Source organism: Lycium barbarum, chromosome 5 (genome assembly GCF_019175385.1).
Source record: "Lycium barbarum isolate Lr01 chromosome 5, ASM1917538v2, whole genome shotgun sequence".
Taxonomy (NCBI): domain Eukaryota; kingdom Viridiplantae; phylum Streptophyta; class Magnoliopsida; order Solanales; family Solanaceae; genus Lycium; species Lycium barbarum.
This window is the reverse complement of record NC_083341.1, coordinates 107,964,645-107,982,012: the sequence shown is the minus strand read 5'-3', so window position 1 is coordinate 107,982,012 and position 17,368 is coordinate 107,964,645.

The following is a 17,368-nucleotide window of genomic DNA, read 5'->3' as shown; positions in this document are numbered from 1 at the left end:
TCAAGAGGAGAGAACACGTCTCCTCCGGTTTGGCAAGAGTTCGTAGATGCTTTTATTCGTCACTATTTTCCACCTGAGGTCCGTCGAGCTAGAGCCGATAGATTTTTTAGTCTGAGGCAAGGAAATATGAGCGCCCGGGAATATAGCCTCTAATTTAATTCCTTGGCAAGATATGCCCCGGCTATGGTGGCCGACATGAGGGACCGGGTGCATAGATTTTTGAGTGGCCTAGGGCCCCATTTATTCAGAGACTGTTTGACAGCTTCCTTGCAAGACGGGATGGATGTTTCCCGGATACAGGCCCATGCTCAAATTTTGGAGGGGCGACAACAACAACAAAGGGGTGATCGCGATAGTGATAGAAGACAAAGCAAAAGGGATAGGTCTATGGGCACAGGTAGTGATTATAGAGGGGGATCAAGGCAGACATATTCTGGGTACTCAGGCTAGTCGGTGACAAGTGCACCTCATCGATTCGCAGGTAGGAGATTTGATCGCTCCTTCCGTTCAGGTCAGGGCCAGAGTTCGATGGCTTCAGGTTCCCAGTTCAGGGAAGATTATAGTCAGGGGAGACCCCAGTGCTGCGATGCAACCAATGTGGCAGATTACATTCCGGCAGTGTCGTCAGGGTTTCGATGCCTGTTATACTTGTGGTCAGGTGAGGCATATGATGAGGGATTGCCCGTCGATGAGTGGTAGAGTTGGAGTTCAGCCTACAGGTTCCGCAGCTGGCTCTTCATCAGCATGCCCGGTAGGGAGGACCCCCCAGATGACAGCAGGCCGAGGTAGCGGCCGAGGGGCAGCATCTACTTCAGGTGCCACTCAGCCCCGCGTATATGCTTTAGCTGGACGACAGGATCTCGAGTCCTCTCCGAATGTAGTTACAGGTATATTGTCTATATTCTCTCGCGATGTGTATGCATTGATAGATCCGGGTTCTACGTTCTCTTATATTACCCCATATGTTGCTGGTTGTATTGGGGTGAAACCCGAGTCAATTAAACCCTTTGAGGTACTCACTCCGGTTGGTGATCCCGTGATAGCAAGGCAAGCGTATAAAAATTGTGTAGTTGTGATATGTGATCGCCAGACAAAAGCTGATTTGATTGAGCTGGAAATGGTAGACTTCGACGTCATTATGGGTATGGATTGGTTGGCATCATGCTATGCTAATGTCGATTGCCGAACGAAAGTAGTTCGATTCCAATTTCCGGGAGAGCCCGTGCTTGAATGGAAGGGTAATGCAGCATCACCGAAAGGTTTATTTCCTACCTTAAGGCAAAGAAGATGATAGCCAAGAGCTATATTTATCACTTAGTTCGGGTTCATGACACAGAGGCAAAGCCGCCAACTTTCCAGTCAGTTCCGGTAGTGAATGAATTCCCAGATGTGTTTCCAGACGAACTTCCAAGTCTTCCACTAGAAAGAGAGATTGACTTCGCCATAGATGTGTTGCCGGACACCAAGCCCATTTCTATTCCTCTTTATCGAATGGCCCCGGCGGAATTGAAAGAGCTAAAAGCATAGCTGAAAGATCTGCTTGACAAAGGGTTTATCAGACCCAGCTCATCGCCGTAGGGAGCTCCAGTCTTGTTTGTCAGGAAGAAAGACGGATCTCTACGAATGTGTATCGACTATAGGCAGTTGAATAAGGTGACGGTAAAGAACAGATATCCCCTTCCGAGGATTGATGATTTATTTGATCAGCTACAGGGTGCCAAATGGTTTTCAAAAATAGATTTGAGACCGGGCTATCATCAAGTAAGAGTTAGAGAAGCAGATATTCCCAAGACTGCCTTCAGGACAAGATATGGCCATTCTGAGTTTCGAGTAATGTCATTTGGGTTGACTAATGCTCCGACCGTGTTTATGAATTTGATGAACAATGTATTCAGACCTCTCTTGGACTTATTTGTGATAGTATTTATTGATGATATTTTGATGTATTCTCGCACGGAATCAGAACATGCAGATCATTTGCGAATTGTTCTTGGCATTCTTCGAGCCTGAGAATTGTATGCAAAATTTTCAAAGTGTGAGTTCTGGCTGAATTCTATGACATTCCTGGGCCATGTCATTTCGAATGATGGTATTCGAGTCGACACCCAGAAGATTGAAGCTGTGAAGACTTGGCCAAGGCCTACGACGCCCACAGAAGTCCGTAGTTTTCTGGGTTTGGCAGGCTATTATCGAAGGTTCGTAGAGGGTTTTTTGTCTATTTCAGCCCCATTGACGAAGATAACCCAGAAGTCAATAAAATTTCAATGGAACGATGCTTGTGAGCGCAGCTTCTAAGAGTTGAAGGACAGATTGACCTCAGCTCCGGTCTTAACACTTCCAGAGGGACCAGATGGCTATGTTGTGTATTGTGACTCTTTCGGCGTCGGATTAGGATGCGTATTGATGCAGCATGGTAGAGTTATTGCATATGCTTCGAGACAATTGCGGAAACATGAACAGAACTATCCAACTCATGATCTTGAATTGGCTGCAGTTATTCATGCCTTAAAAATGTGGAGACATTATCTGTATGGTGTGCATGTTGATATTTATACGGATCACAAAAGCCTTCAGTACATTTTCAAGCAGAAGGAATTGAACCTGCGGCAGAGACGGTGGTTAGAATTGTTTAAAGATTATGATGTAAACATTTTGTACCACCCCGGGAAAGCGAATATAGTAGCAGATGCACTTAGCCGCCGATAAATGGGTAGTTTATGTGAAGTCCCTCCGGAAAGGAAAGAGATAATTCATGAGCTCCATCAATTAGCTAACCTGGGAGTGTGTGTAATCGATTCGGGTGATGTAGGGATTAGTATCAATGATCCCACAATTTCGTCCTTGGACATGGAAGTGAAAGAACGGCAATATGGAGATCCTCAATTATGTCATTACAGAGACACATCTCATGGAAAGGAAAAGACCCCGTTTGAAGTATTTATGGATGGAATTCTTAGATACCGAGGCAGGTTATGTGTGCCGAATGTAGCAGAATTGCGCCGACAAATTCTGGAAGAAGCACATTGTTCTCGGTATTCTATACACCCTGGTGCAACCAAAATGTATCGTGATCTCAAGACGATGTATTTGTGGGATGGCATGAAGAGAGACATAGCCGAGTTTATGGCAAAGTGTCCAAATTGCCAACAAGTAAAAGCTGAACATCAGAAGCCAGGGGGCTTGTTACAAGCAATTAAAATCCCTACTTGGAAATGGGAAGTGATAAACATGGATTTTATAGTGGGATTACCTCGTTCCCGTGGCAAGTATGACTCTATATGGGTGATCGTGGATAGGCTGACGAAAGCAGCCCATCTCCTAGTACTCAGTGGAAGACTATGCAAGGTTGTCTATCAAAGATATTGTGCGACTGCATGGTGTTCCATTATCCATCATCACAGAAAGAGGAGCACAATTTACAGCCAAGTTTTGGAAATCCTTTCAAGAAGGTCTAGGCACTCAAGTGAAACTTACCACGGCGTTTCATCCGCAGACGGATGGGCAAGCCGAGCATACCATTCAAACCTTCAAAGATATGTTATGAGCATGTGTGTTGGATTTTGGTGGAAGTTGGGACAATCATTTGCCGCTAATTGAATTTGCATAAAACAACAGCTATCATTCCAGTATTCAAATGGCTCCATATGAAGCTTTATATGGAAGGAAATGTAGATCTCCAATTGGATGGTTCGAAATAGGAGAAACGCGGTTAGTAGGCCCTGAATTAATTCAACAAGCGGTGGAAAATGTTAAGGTGATTCGAGATCGATTATTAACAGCCCAAAGTGGCCAAAAGTCCTATGCGGACAACCGCCGACGAGACTTGGAATTTCGAGTTGGTGATCGGGTATTCCTGAAAGTATCGCTGATGAAAGGGGTGATGAGATTCGGTAAGAGAGGGAAGTTAAGTCCCAGATACATTGGACCGTACAAAATCATCCGCAAGGTGGGTCAGGTAGCCTATGAATTGGATTTTCCTTCGGAGCTTGAATCAGTCTATCCAGTCTTCCACGTTTCGATGCTCCACAAGTGTATTGGAGACCCCACCAAGATTGTCCAGATAGATGATGTGCAAGGGACAGAACGACTTACCTATGAAGAGGTGCCTATTGCTATTTTAGATAGGCAGGTGCGGAGACTCCGAAATAAAGAGGTAGTTTCAGTCAAAGTCTTATGGCGAAACGATAACTGGGAAGAAATGACTTGGGAAGCAGAAGAGAACATGAAGTCCAAGTACCCACACTTATTCCAACCCCCGGGAGAGATCCAAGACGAAACGCCGATGATATGAGGTATGTACTCTTTATTTTTATGCTTTTGGTCGTGTGTGGCCACGGATATGTTGATATTGTGATGTAGCCCTGTGAGGCGATGATATTATGGGTTGTTGTGACAGGTTGGTAGTGTCAAATTACAGGGGAAACACTGGAGAATTTTTCGTAGAATCCCGAGTGTTTAACATTCGAGGACGAATGTTCCAAAAAGGAGGGAAGAGTGTTACACCTCGGAAATTTCCCCGCGAACGTACAATGGAAAGTTGCAGGTAAAGTGGAATACGGCCCGTAAAGTGATTTACGGACCGTAAACTACTATCGTCCTCCAACCTTTCAAAAATTTCAACTTTCTGTCAAATGCTTCAAATGGTTAAAAACGACTTGGAATACGGACCGTAAATTAAAATACGGCCCGTAAACTGAGTCGTAAACTGCCATGACCTCCAGCATGCCTTTCTGGTTTTGATATGCTTAAATACGGTCGCAAAGGACAGACCGTAAACCAGAATATGGCCCGTAAAGTGGGGTTTACGACCATTGTGCATCCCGACTACTGTTCATAAAAAAATCAGATTTTGTGATTACTATAAGGGACCCTTTTCATTCATTTCATTTCATTTTCTCATCTACACCACTCAAGAACTCTCTAGAAAATTCTCCAAACACTTCAATCATAAGAATAACAAGGAAATAAATGATCAATAACATTAAATATATGAAACAAAGTGTGTGAAACTCAAGTGAAGTTCATCCAAACCATGAAGTTCCAAAAAAGAGTGAAGTAGGGTTTTGGTGCTAGAGGAGTAAATCAATTCAAAGCTTTTTCAAGCATCATCTAAGGTAAGTTTCATGACCATTTCATTTTGTTTAAGGTATTGGAAGGTTAAGACACCCGAATTGTAGAAAAGCATAGAAAATGGGTCATAAATGAGTGAACAGTTCCATGAGTGAATGGTAGTTGTATTGAATCATGAATGTTAGTGTGTTGTGAGTATGAATACGTTATGAATGACATGTAAACCATGAGATAAGTGTGATACACAAGAAAATACGATAGTGAACCCAAAACCATAAATGTGGGAAAAATGAAGAGAAATGGTGGATCGTGGTCATTGTATATGAATGATGATTGTTGATTGCTATATTGTAATTGTTGTTGTGGGTGTTGGAGGTTGACATGAAATATGGGAAAAGTAGTGTAAACAAAGGAAGTGCTGCCCAATTGTCTCTAGAAATAATAGTGTGTTCTTATAGTCGATTAACTAACGTAAATGCGAATCCTCTTTTGAAGGTAGAAACGCGATATCGAAGGGGAACAAGCGAGCGATAGTTTAGTTAAACGTCAAAGGTATGTGAGGCTAGTCCCTTCTTTATAATGGCATGAATTCTATAGCGTAACTCATTTCTTATCCATGAGCCTATGTCTATAATTAGCGACACAAGGTAATGAGTTAAAGTATAGAAAGTCTAATGATGTTATTTATCGCTTACACTCACCTTATATGTTAATTCCTTCAAGGTGAGGCAGAATGTCCATGATTGTTCCATAATGCAATCGGGGGATCACGACCTTACGTCACCCCGATAGAGTATGTATTCTGATAAGCTAAGCATTTTGTGATGAGCATATGATGATATTACTATTACACCGCGCCTATTTGGCCGGGAAGTCACCGCCAAGGCGGGCAGCTATGCGATACACCATGGCCAGATGGCATGGGCAGACACCACTAGTGGGCGGCATGAGATGTTACCCCAGACGCGAGAGGCCTGGACGCGGGCTCATGTTATGATTATCACACCGATCCGATATGGACGGGCAGTTTATACATGATTCATATATGATATGGTATGATGATGAGCATGAGTAAGACAGCATGATTTGTTTTCTTATACTTGGCAGTTAGATTCCGATGTTCCATATGAGTATCTTCTTTATATCATTGTCTTACTTCATTGTTTATGCTTCTCATACTCAGTACAATATTTGTACTGACGTTCGTTTTCTTTGGACGCTGTGTTCATACCCACAGGTAGACAGGGAGGACAGCTCGATCCAGATCCGTAGTAGCTGTCAGTTGATTGGAAGCCCTCCATTTTCTCAGAGGTGCTTATGGCTATTCTTTTGTCTATATATATAGCCTTGTATATGTATTTTGGGCACGACGGGGTCTTGTCCCGTCCCTATGTTCTGTTCCCAGTAGAGGCTCGTAGATACGCAGTGCGGGTTAGATGGTCTCACGAGATCGCCGCAGTATATCTATACCTATATATATTATTTTGCTAGCCTAAGGGCACATGTACATGAAAGTATTTTATGTTTCCATACGAGATATGATTTTTCCTACGCTATGAGTATAAAGATGATAAAAAGGGTATAAAATGAGTAAAATGAGCGATAGAACGAGCGGTGCTCGGTGGTTAGCCCCGGGTACCCGTCGCGGCCCCTAGCTGGGTCGTGACAGCCGCTATGGCAGACACAAGGTACTAGAACCCAAATATTTTTCTAAATCTCAATCGATATCCGGAACCACTCCCGAGGCCATCTGCTCATAAGCCACATACACACACCCACATAAAAACACGCTACGAACGCACTCGTGGCCTCATAATTTCCAACGAAGGTCTCGTTGACCGAGTCAACTCCCGATACCTCACTACCAACTTCCCAACCCAAGTTCCAAAATGCATCCGAGTGCATTGGGAACCGAACAAAATATACACAAAAGTTCTAAACGACCATCCGGGTCTCTCCGAATCGACGAATTTTTGAAAAACTGTTTACCCAATAGTCAACTTTGAGTCAACTCTTTTCTGCTTTGGGACCAAATTTCACGAAAAGTTGCTCGAATCGAATCTAGACAGCTGGGGGAAATGTAACAACAGTCCCCTCGGGTAAAAAGTGAGCTAACCAAGTTAGGGAAAGGGTCAAAAGGGCCGAAAATGCAATAACGACCAACTGGGTCATTACAGAAACTTAAAAGACCGGATGAACACCAGACCAGTCTGGTGAAAAACTAACTCATAACACACAGGATCAATACAACGGATAGTCTCAAACAGGCCAATACACCTCGGGCTTACTTTCCTTCCTTCCACATAGCATGACACCCTTGTTGGGTGAAACATTAAAAAAAACATGATCGTTCACTTTACCTGTCACAACTTTCCAAACTTAGCTCACGCTCCAATTTTCATATCTTCGAATTCAAATTTCCCTCGCAGCTGATCCTCGAATAAACGAATTGCTTTTGCTTTGTTACACCTCGTAACTTTTGTACGTTGAGACTCGGTGGGCATTAGCTATTCAATCGCAAACATCGGAGTTGGTATCGAGAAAATGCAAGATCATAGGTGATCATGTTATGATTATAAGAGTTTGACTTTGCATAATAGGTTATAGGCGGATTAGGAAACCAGGGAATTAAGGAGATTAAGCTTCGGAGGCTTTGAAAGAAAGTTGGGCAAGGTTTGGTACTGAAATTTTGGTCTAACTAGAAGAAGGAACAGTTTTTGGCATATTAAGAGTTTTGAAGTAAAACAAAAGTCCAAAGTGAAGTTCGGGAAGTCTAGTTTCCAACGCAACAAACCTCTCCTCGATAGGACATCGGGGTAAGGAGATATGGACATTACAAGATGGGTTGGCAGACCAGGAAAATGGTCTGCGCGAACTCGCCAGGGAGTGGCGCGAACGCGCAGAAGGCCAAGGGCCAATACAGCGCGAACGCGCTGAACAAAAATTTGAGTCCCAGATTCGGGATGAAGGTTGTATTATAAGAATGTAATAATAACATATATATGACATCTGGAGACCATATGGTGTGAATTAGTTCATATGTTATTTGACGAAAAGCCCTCGTTGCTGCAAGCTAAGTGGGGCCCACACGTCAGAGTTTTATAAAAGACATATGAAGATATATATGGGTAGTACATGGAAAGTTGAGCAAGTCCTAAGAAGGACCCATAAGCCAAATATCGGCATAAGCCCTCCAAAAGTGCGATTTAAGAAAACGTTTTCGGGTGATCTGACTTGAAGGGGCCACAACGATATTATAGATTTGGAATTTAGAAAATCACTAAGAATGAAAGTTGTATATAATTGAATTATCTTTCCAAACATAGGTCGTGGGCCCTCATACGATATCGGGATCAACAGTTATGACCCTTTTACTGAATGAAGGTGCAGGCAGAAAAACTAAAGCTGCGCGAACGCGCAGATGGAAAATTAAGTCGGTCCAGGCAGAAACTGGACCGTTCTATAAAAGGGGGAGTCCCCCTATTTTCACACCAAACACGCCAAAAACTCCTCAAAACATCTAGAAAATTCCCCAACTCTCCAACATCAACTTTTTAGCCCAAAACCAGGTATAATTTCCAAATTCCGATCCAGACGGCATATAGTTGCAACTACAAAATTGTGTATTAATGCGTTGTGGCTTAAGGTAAAGGTGGAGGAGTGAAGATATAGCATTATTATCGAAATAAAGGTATGAATCTCTTGCTATTAACGTTAATCTTAATTTATTTACGGAGAAGGAGTTGATAAATTGTTGTAAATTATGTTGGTGAAAATATGGGACGAACACCATATGGGCTGTTCTATGGAATAGTTTGATATTGGTAATGATGTTATTGATGTTGGTATTGTTATTGTTGTGTTAGTTGTTGAATTGAGAATCCGAGCTGGGCATATAAGCAGGGGAGATGCTGCCCAATTTTCGGCAGAATATAGAATAGTATAATTTGAAACTCGGAATAAGTGTGTGATATGGAGACTAACGTAGTGCGAATCCTCTCGAATGTAGATTTACGAGCTCAGACGAATAAGCGTAGCTAATAGGAGATTGAACAGGTATGTTAAGGCTCGTCCCTTTCTTTCAAAGGCATGATTCCTTCGTTATGATTTTATAAATGTTTCCATATCTTCCTTGTCTTCAAAAGTTAGAAGTCTATGGTCCCAAGGAATGATTACTTTCCCGATAACCCGTCAATGTTTTCCAAAATGTCCGTATTTTTCCAAAACAAAGGTTTATGGTTTTGTAAGCTTTTATGACAACAACGATGGATATGTTTTACAACGACAACGAGGATGCCAAAGATGAGAATATTTTTCTATGACGACTATGATGAGAAAGGTTTTATGTTTAAAGGTTCCAAGTTTACGATTGCAACGACGATATGAGAATGTTGAGCTATTTATTGATTTCTCAATTTACTCATTGATGGTGACTTTATTTCTAAATCTTCCAAAGTATATGAATTGATGCCTCATGAGATTATGAATTTATTTTATGTTCTCCCTAATGCTATTCTTCATCGATAGTCTCACCTTATATTAATTGTCCCTTCAAGGTGATACACGACGATCATAATGATTCCATAATATAATCGGAGGTTACCGACCTTACGTCACTCCGATAGATACATGACTTTCTTTGGGCTCTCATGCATGCTGTTTATATGATATATATATATATATATATATATATATATATGATATATCATATATGTATATGTATACGGGGGATATAGGGAAAAAATGACACATGTGGTGCTATAGACGCATTGCCACCTGGTCAGTTGGCGTAATATGATATCATCCCGGACGCGGGATGCCCGGACGCAGGACATATGTGGCTAAATGGATCGGAGCCGACGCCTCGGCATATTTTCTGTATATATGAACAAGAAATGTTTTTCAAAGAAAGCTAAGCATGCATGGCATCCGCCCTAAGAGGCACTCATATGTGCATTTTACTCTCTTATCTCACGATATGCTATATATATTTCCATTCTGTAATTATTCATACTTGTATCACTTATTACGTTATCGTTCATGCCTTGCATACTCGGTACATTACTCGTACTGACGTCCCTTCTTGTGGACGCTGTGTTCATGCCTGCAGGATCAGATAGCTAGTCGGACGATTCACAGTGGTAGGACCTCTGCTCAGCGGCAGTCAGTACGCTCCATTGTTCCGGAGCTACACCCCGGTGGTATGCTATTCTGTTATGTACATATATATGGGTACGGCAGGGCCTTGTCCTGTCATTTCTATAGTTTTTATTCTATAGAGGTCTGTAGACAGTAATATGTAGTCGTGTTGTTATGCAGCCCCGTCAGCACTTATTTTGTTGTATAGTACGTATATGTGCGGCGGCCAAATCGGCTCGCGTTGTTATCATCAGTGTTTATGATTATATGTATGTGTTGGCCGTGAGTTCTCGCTACAGTGTATTTTATGTTGATTGTTTGGGAGACGGTATGGCACAATTACAGATTGTATATGGGCCCAGGACAGACAGTGAGAAGTAAGTACAGGCACAGGAGTGCTTGACCAGCAATGGTCGGGCACTTGTCGGGGCTCGTCGATTGGGTCGTGACAAAAGTGGTATCAGAGCAGTTCATCCTAGGGATTGTCTACAAACCGTGTCTGGTAGAGTCCTGTTTATGGGTGTGAAGCCGGCCACACTTATAAACAGGAAGCTGCAGGGCATTTAGGAATCATTGACCTTCCTTCTATCTTAGATCGTACGATAGAGCCAGATTCTAGGGAAGATTGCTTCTGATCCTTTTTCCTGCAGGTAAGTGCAGAATGACGGGAGATGAAAAGATCAGCTTCAGACAGTGGGGGTGCAAAGAAGGCCCATAGAGTCGATTCAGGGCCCTAGGCTCCAGGACCGACCAAGAGGAGCCTCAGTTATTCTATCGAGACTGATCCCTCGGAGGACCCAGCGACGATTCCTCCAGAGTTCCTGACTCCCCGGGAGGAGAACCCCGCAGAGGACAGCTACGACGCAGATCCGTCCGAGTATTCCTCTGGGACACCGGAGGAGAAGATTCTCGAGGCCGTGCCAGCTGCTCCTATGGCGGAGCACTACGTCAGACCGGCCTCCCCGGTGAGTGTTACGGACTACTCCAGCCCCCTATCCTGGCCGTCGGTAAACCAGGAATTGCCCGGTTATCTATATTCCTCGGATTCAGACGAGAGAGATGACGAAGGTGAGACGAGCAGATGGCGGGTAGATGATGATGAGGAGCACACTTCACATTACAGTCCACCGGGTCAGACTAGAGACCGATCGGCTACAGGTATATGAGTCCTTAATGGAATTTTCTATGTATGTGTATTTCTAGTAGATTATTTAATGGTGGTGAGCGGCAACCCAAAGAGGCCGATAACCAAATATTTACAAGTAACGGCGAACAAGGTGTCTTCGCCACTAGTGGGAATCTGGAAACCTAGGATGAAAGGTGAATACTGAGAATTTAAAAGGCTAAAATAGTAAATGTATAGTTAGAAGAGTAAAAGACCCTTTCTAATTCGGAGGGAGACACGTTACGAGAATGCTTTGGAATCTGTTAAGACTTCAAATTGCTCCAGAGTATGTGATGAGGGTCATGCGGTGAGGTGGATGCGATCATACCAGCATTAACACACCGAATTTCCTCAGAGTTTCAAGGTTAAGCGTGCTGAGGTGACAGAAATCTTAGGATGGGTGACCCCCTGGGAAGTGTACAAAAGTCTTATAAATCTAGACATAAGAGATAAATGAGAAGCTAGAGTATCCTAAGGGGAATTAGAGTGTGCGAAGTGGTTGGAAACCTTAAGAGGTCGCGTAGGACGAGGCATACTAGACCAGTGGAGAGAAAGAAAGTGTATCACAGCTCTAGAATTAGGATGAGGTTATGTAGCGTTTGGAAATGTCTTGTAAGTGAGGCGTTAGGAAATATATATATATATATATATATATAAATGCGTATGATGTTCCGTATACGGATGTATCAATGAGTAGGTGCATCCCAGCAACCGACGTTGCGATGTATGGAAGGCATTAATCGAACAGGGTAACGGAGTTCAAGAGACAAAACAAAAGATACGGTACAAATGTTACAAGGTAAGTTGGTGCTGTTTCCATTACCGGTTAAGGCTGGAAAGTCCTAATACAACGATATTTGGGAAAAGAAAGAAAGTGAGTAGATGGAAGGTAAGGAGATCAAAATGTCGGGAAAAGTCGAAAGTAAGAAATATGAGTCAGTAAAGCCTCCCAGAGAGACGACGGGCAAAGCGTGAGACTATTTGGATAAAAATTTGAAGGTAGGCGTGAAAAAGGGATTAAGGTGTGGTAGTATGGAACAAAATAGAAAAACGAATTTCGATAAGCGGGGCTAAAAGAAGAGTGACCATGACAAGGAATGCGAATTAAGAGAAGGAATGATTAAACCTTGCAACGATGCTAAGAGACTTCCAACTCTCAATATATATATATATATATATATATATATATATATATATATATATATATATATATATATATATATATATATACATAAAGGGATAAATGTGTAGTCATATTAATATGGTTGCCCCGGATATGGAAAAGCTTTCTAAAAAGATGACTTAAGAATAGAACGGATTCTCGCGTTTAAAGGAATATTTCACGAACTTCAGGGTCGATACTACAAGTAACAAGAGAAGAAAGGTGCTTGAGAAGGGAGAAACCCAAGGAAGGTTAAGGATGAAAGTAGGAAATGTGTACTAATGGGTTAGTCGAAGGAAGAAGAGAACATTTAGGAGTAAAGAAACTGGAAATCTTTAACCATGGGAGTAAGAAGGACACTTTAATGAGTTGGCGGTAGGAACCCGATTACTCATCAAGGAAAGAACGAGGACAATGAGTCGACACAGTTGATTAGAAAAGATTAATGACATGGAATAGGAATTCATGTGAAGACCGAGAGATTTGATCACAGAGGAAATGGAATGGAATATAAGGAACGTGCATAGAAGAGAAGACCGCCCGGCCGTAGCATCAGAAAGATAGATAAAGGTTGATGAACGGGGATGGAGAGAGAGTGTAAATTGTAAGAATTCCGCGCTAAGAGCAAGAAGTAGTAGGACACTCGAAAAACTTGGATGCACAACTGCGACATAAACGCATAATTAAGAAGGATTATGAGTAAGTGAACTAAATGGGCGAAAGGACTAGTAGTGGATGGAAAGATATGGGAATATTGACAAGAATGACGATATAGGCATAAATGAAAGAAGAATTTAGGGTAAGAATTTTTCGATATGTTATGAGCAGAGTCGGGAAGAAAGGCAAGGAGTAAGGTATAATCGGGAACTTCAGAGAATCTCGATATTTCCCCATTAACTTGTGAGTCCAGGACACCGTTAGTCATAAAAGACAGAGGTATGAAAAGACGAAAAAGAAGGCATCGGAATTGGATACCCTTATAAGTATTCCAATTAAATACGAGAGTGTAGCTAGCAAGAAAATAGATATGTCAGACCATGCGATGAAGGAACTTCAATTTTCAAAAAATCGTGAAAGGCGACAAATTATTATCGAAGACAATGGATACTTGAAAACTATTGGTGTATGAGGATCTCCTTAATAAGGGGGGAAGAACATGTTGGACTTCAAAATAATTACGATATTCTCAAGCTCAGAAAGGAGAAATTTATTAGCTCGGGGCTAGAGTTCGAGGCGTATTGGCATATCGGGAAGGTAATGGAAAGAAGTAGAAATGAATTGACAATAAGTGTACCATGAGGTAGACATAGGGAGAAAGTATGAAAGACAAATCAAGAAAGCACTTTACGCCAAGATGAACTATGATATGTTTGGACCATGATTTGAATCCCTCATATCGAGCAAATTTGCGTCGTACCTAAGTATGCAGCGACATGTCTTAAAGAGTAATGAAAAGAGCAAGAAAGGTCTTCAAGCTAAATTCACAAAGGGTGATAGAGAGGATGACGAACCTAAAGGACACTAGGGATGACGACAAAAGGAAATTTTGCACCAGAAAGGATAGCAATTGTATTAAAAGGAACAACGATTGGTAGTTTAGAAATTTTTGAAGGAAAGAAAGAACGTTGCTCCTTTGAATGGAAATAAAAGAGTTCACCGGATATTAGAAAATATTTCATGGATCGCTAATTATACCGAACATGAGGGCATGTGCTATGGAATTATATGAACTGTCAACGTGAAGCTATGCCCAGCTACAATTGTAAAGGGGCAACATCAAAAAGCCAATAAGGAAAATGACTGACGAAATAATCGCCGATACAAGGAAATCGAAAACAAATATATTGGTGTTGCAAGAGGGTCATAATAGAAAATTGCCATAGTCCTATGCTTCTGGGATTGTGTTGATAGATGTAAGGGAAGGAAGTAAAGAAAAAGCTGTAGCAGGAGTTCAAAGATGTTGTGAGCTATGAAAATTAATTGAACTCAGATTATAAGTTTGCCATAAGTATAACCGGAGAAACATCACGTATATGCACATGGCGGATAATGATATAATTGGCCTTATGAAGGAACATAACCATCATACTCGCTAGCGACAGAGTTATGTTGGATAAACCCTTGGAGTGTAAGGGTAAGAGAGATTGTGACAAGGATGTGAGGACTAATGAACCTGACCAATGAACTACAAGAAGTCAGTGCAGTGCATATCCAAGACCAACAGATATCAGAAAGAGTAGCCCGAGATGGTACCGAAGGGATAAACGCAGAAAGGGCACCGTATATGAGAAAGGTAGTGGGTCATTAACAAGGAAACAAGGAACGAGAAAAAAGAGAAATACTTACGGGATAATGAATAATTATGGAACGATAAGCCAAGACTACAATACTGGAGACAAAACGAGAGCGAGGTGCTAGTTAATTTTTGACCATGTAAATGAGAACAAAGAAGTGGAAGAAACTGATTGAAAGCAATGAAAGATTTAAGGGAAGATAAGAAGAAACTGAACCAAGTTGTAGTCTAAGCAAAGGGTAATCGGGCCTTAAGGGAAGAATAACAGTTCTAAGGAATCAAAGATAGTGTGTGGGTTGTCAATACTGCAACATTCGAGGACGAATGTTTCTAAGGGGGGAAGGATGTTACACCCCGTAACTTTTGTACGTTGAGACTCGTTGGGCATTAGCTATTCAATCGCAAACATCGGAGTTGGTATCGAGAAAATGCAAGATCATAGGTGCTCGTGTTACGATTATAAGAGTTCGAGTTTGCGTAATAGGTTATAGGAGGATTAGGAAACCAGGGAATTAAAGAGATTAAGCTTCCGAGGCTTTGAAAGAAAGTTGGGCAAGGTTTGGTACTGAAATGTTGGTCTAAATAGAAGAAGGAAAATGTTTTGTCATATTAAGAGTTTTGAAGTAAAACAAAAGTCCAAAGTGAAGTTCGGGAAGTCTAGTTTCCAACGCAACAAACCGCTCCTCGATAGGACATCGGGGTAAGGAGATATGGACATTACAAGATGGGCTGGCAGACCAGGAAAATGGTGTGCGCGAATGCGCCAGGGAGTGGCGCGAACGCGCAGCAAGCCAAGGGCCAATACAGCGCGAACGCACCACCACGAGGCGCGAATGCGCTGAACAAAAATTTTAGGCCCAGATTCGGGATGAAGGTTGTATTATAAGAATGTAATAATAACATATATATGACATCTGGAGACCATATAGTGTGAATTAGTTCATATGTTATTTGACGAAAAGCCCTCGTTGCTGCAAGCTAAGTGGGGCCCACACGTCGGAGTTTTATAAAGGAAATATGAAGAGATATTTGGGTAGTACATGGGAGGTTGAGCATGTCCTAAGAAGGACCCATAAGCCAAATACCGGCATAAGCCCTCCAAAAGGGCGATTTAAGAAAATGTTTTCGGGTGATCTGACTTGGAGGGGCTAAAACGATATTATAAGTTTTGAATTTGGACAAACACAAAGAATGAAAGTTGTAGATAATTGAATTAGATTTCCAAACGTAGTCGTGGGCCCTCACACGATATTGGGATCAAGATTTTTGACCCTTTTACTGAACGAATGTGCAGGCAGAAAAACTAAAGCTGCGCGAACGCGCAGAAGGAAAATTAAGTCGGTCCAGGCAGAACCTGGACCGTTCTATAAAATGGGGAGGCCCCCTATTTTCACACCAAACACACCCAAAACTCCTCAAAACATCCAGAAAATTCCCCAACTCTCCAACATCAAATATTTAGCCCGAAACCAGGTATAATTTTCAAATTCCGGTCCAGACGGCGTATAGTTGCAACTACAAAATTGTGTATTAATGCATTGTGGCTTAAGGTCAAGATGGAGGAGTGAAGATATAGCATTATTATCGAAATAAAGGTATGAATATCTTGCTATTAACGTTAATCTTAATTTATTTACGGAGAAGGAGTTGATATATTGTTGTTAATTGATTCTGTTGGTGAAAATATGGGACGAACACCATATGGGCTGTTCTATGGAATAATTTGATATGGGAAATGATGTTATTGATGTTGGTATTGTTATTGTTGTGTTGGTTGTTGAATTGAGAATCCGGCCTGGGCATATAAGCAGGGGAGATGCTGCCCGATTTTCGGCAGAATATAGAATAGTATAATTTGAAACTCGGAATAAGTGTGTGATATGGAGACTAACGTAGTGCGAATCCTCTCGAATGTAGATTTACGAGCTCGGACGAATAACCGTAGCTAATAGGAGATTGAACAGGTATGTTAAGGCTCGTCCCTTTCTTTCAAAGGCATGATTCCTTCGTTATGATTTTATAAATGTTTCCATATCTTCCTTGTCTTCAAAAGTTAGAAGTCTATGGTCCCAAGGCATGATTACTTTCCCGATAACCCGTCAATGTTTTCCAAAATGTCCGTATTTTTCCAAAACAAAGGTTTATGGTTTTGTAAGCTTTTATGACAACAACGATGGATATGTTTTACAATGACAACGAGGATGCCAAAGATGAGAATATTTTTCTATGACGACTATGATGAGAAAGGTTTTATGTTTAAAGGTTCCAAGTTTACGATTGCAACGACGATATGAGAATGTTGAGCTATTTATTGATTTCTCAATTTACTCATTGATGGTGACTTTATTTCTAAATCTTCCAAAGTATATGAATTGATGCCTCATGAGATTATGAATTTATTTTATGTTCTCCCTAATGCTATTCTTCATCGATAGTCTCACCTTATATTAATTGTCCCTTCAAGGTGATACACGACGATCATAATGATTCCATAATATAATCGGAGGTTACCGACCTTACGTCACTCCGATAGATACAT